The 2769-nt window shown below is 30.5% G+C and overlaps 1 pseudogene; it reads right to left on the reverse strand.

The window, feature by feature from the left end:
• The window catches only part of LOC110098983, a 36748-nt pseudogene extending 35363 nt beyond the window's left edge, over nucleotides 1–1385 (reverse strand).
• Nucleotides 1386–2769: the final 1384 nt, after the last annotated feature.

Consider the following 2769-nt stretch of genomic DNA (forward strand, 5'->3'; position numbering starts at 1 on the left):
ATGGGGATATAACCACTTCATTGGCCCATCCTAGTTTTTAAGTCCATTTACTTTCCTATAGGATAGAGATTCTATCATTTCCTTAGAATTAGATATGCTAGTGCGTGAACAATGTTCCTTCCATTGGCACATTCCTAGTCTTAATTCCAAAAATACTATTCCTCTAGTTTAAGATTTTTTCTACAGTTCGCTAGCATACTGTTCTTTGAAAAATATTTTGCATTTTTCCAAAAAAATATTTTGCCATTTAGTATATTTCAATAAATATAAAATTTCTTTATCCTAACAATTACGGTGCCTGTGTCAAATGGTAAGTTTTTAGTTACTTAATTATGCGGTCCAATTCGAATAACAGGTAGACTAGGTGTAATATTAGAATATATTTTTCTATTATTTAAAATTTAAAATTTAATAATGATACAAATTAATAATAATAATTATTCTTAATCTATAATATTGATATTAATATTTAATAAATGTATCGACTAAATATTTTTTATTATATTTAAATAAATAAAAATTAATATTCATTAAATTTTGTAAAATTTTGATAATTTTAAATTATAAATTTATCAAAATATATTATTATGAATTTTACAACGCCCCTTCGTGGCATATATTACTTTTAAACTATTTTTTTTAATTTAGTGTTAGGATTCCTTTCTTTTCATAGGACTTTAACTGCCTAGTGGTGGACAATGCCCTTCGTGGATACTATCCTTAGTTTAATCCAGTTTTTCTTTTTTTCCTAGGTTAGGATTTTACTTATGCATAAGATTAGACGAGTGTAGGTTGGATAACGCGCTCGTCGGCATTATCCTAGCTTTAATCTATTTTTTTTTTTAGGTTCAGGATTTCCTTTCTTAGGACTAAAAAGTGCTAGAGGAAACGCTTTTTCATGGGCACTATCCTAGTTTAATCTAGTTATTTTTTTTCTGTTAGGTTAGGACTTATTCCTTTCTTTAGAATTAGGCGTTGCTAGTGGTAGGACAATGCCTTTTGTGACCCACCATCTTAGTTTAATGTTAAAAATTATTTTCCTTTAGGTTAGGATTCTTCCGTCCCTTAGGATCAGCGACTGATTAGTAGTATATATAATTGCCCTTGTGATTTCATCCTAGTAATCCAATTTTCTTTTCCATGGTTGTTCTGGATTCTTCCATTTCCATTGGATTAGCCTATTATTCATGTTCAAATGCCATTTGGGGAATTATATAAGTTTAATCCTAGTTTTACTTTTCATTTATGTTAGATTTCTTTCCTTTTCATAGATTCTAACATTGCTAGCTGCTGGTTCCCTTCATGCATACCTGTCCTAGTTTAATCCAGCGTTTCCTTACTTTTAGTTTTGATTCTTCCTTTGCGTAGATTAGAATGTTTGTCATGTAACAAACGCCCTTGTGACACTTTATTAGTTTAATCTCAGTTTTCTTTTCATCTTAGAGTTAAGATTCTTCTCTTCTATAAAGATTTGACATGCTAGTAGTGGACACCAATGCCCTTCTTGGCACCATCTAATTTAATCAGTTTTATATTCCTTTATCTTAGGATCTTTACCTTTACATTATGGATTTAAAAGTGTCTAGTGGGGATAATCCCTTCGTGCACTATCCTAATTTTAATCCATCCTTCTTATCTTTAGGTAATTCTTCCTTTCATAGGATTAGAAGTGCGAGTGATGTTAATGCCTTTTGTGGCACGATCTTACTTTTAATCCAGTCTATCTTTTTTCTTTAGGATATATTCTTCCTTTTCTTTAGGGTTTGTACGTCGCTAGTGCGTGGAACAATGCCCTTTATGCCACCATCCAAGTTTAATTCATATTATTTTCCTTTCGGTTTAGGATTCTTCCTTCCTTAGGACTTTAGAGTGCTTGTGGTGGATAATGTCCTTCGCTGTACGATTTCTAGTTTAATCTTTTTTTTTTGCTTTTTAGGATGAATTCTCGCTTTCTGCACAGGATAGACTTCTTAGTTATGTGCAACGCCCTTCGAGGCAACCATACTAGTTTATCAATTTTCTTTTTCATTTAGTTATGATTCTTCTTTTTGCATAGACTTGACTATGCAAGTAGTGGAATAGTCCTACATTTGAACCATCTTATATTAATCCCAAATTATTCCTTTTATCTTTATGTTTATAATTTTCTACCTCCTTTAGCTTAGACGTAGTTAGGTGGATAATGCGCTTCGTCGGCACTAGCTAGTTTAATACAAAAATTTTTTTACTATTAGGTTTTTATTTTTCCTTCCTTAGGACTTACAAATGCATAAGAGGGGATTAACGTTCCTTCGTTGGCACCTCCTAATTTTAATCCATTTTATCTTTTCACTTTATCGGTAGGATCAAAATATTAATTCCATTATGCCGTCTTAATTAGGACATGAGCATTTTTGTTTGTGAGGCGAGACGATCAAGTCTCAACGTGCCTGTTTTGAGTCGCCTCTGTGAGTCTCCAAAATACAAAACAATTGTCGTTAAGTGCATATTAAATGTTAAAAAAGTAAAATTGTTATAATATACCCAAAATAATATGTTAAAAGCATGAATAATTTATGCTTTTTATTAAACTATGGAAGTAACATTTACTGATATATGAAACAAAATAAATTGCATATGACCGTAAAAGGGCTAGTGAATAAATTGCATGAAATATAATTTGAAATATTAAATATCTCAGGAGCAAAAAATATTAATAAAGAAAAAACTATTATAAAAACCCTAAAGTTCAATAATATTTAATTTTCTAAACAAATATTGAAAAAGTTA

Source organism: Dendrobium catenatum, unplaced genomic scaffold (genome assembly GCF_001605985.2).
Source record: "Dendrobium catenatum unplaced genomic scaffold, ASM160598v2 fragScaff_scaffold_334, whole genome shotgun sequence".
NCBI classification, from domain to species: domain Eukaryota; kingdom Viridiplantae; phylum Streptophyta; class Magnoliopsida; order Asparagales; family Orchidaceae; genus Dendrobium; species Dendrobium catenatum.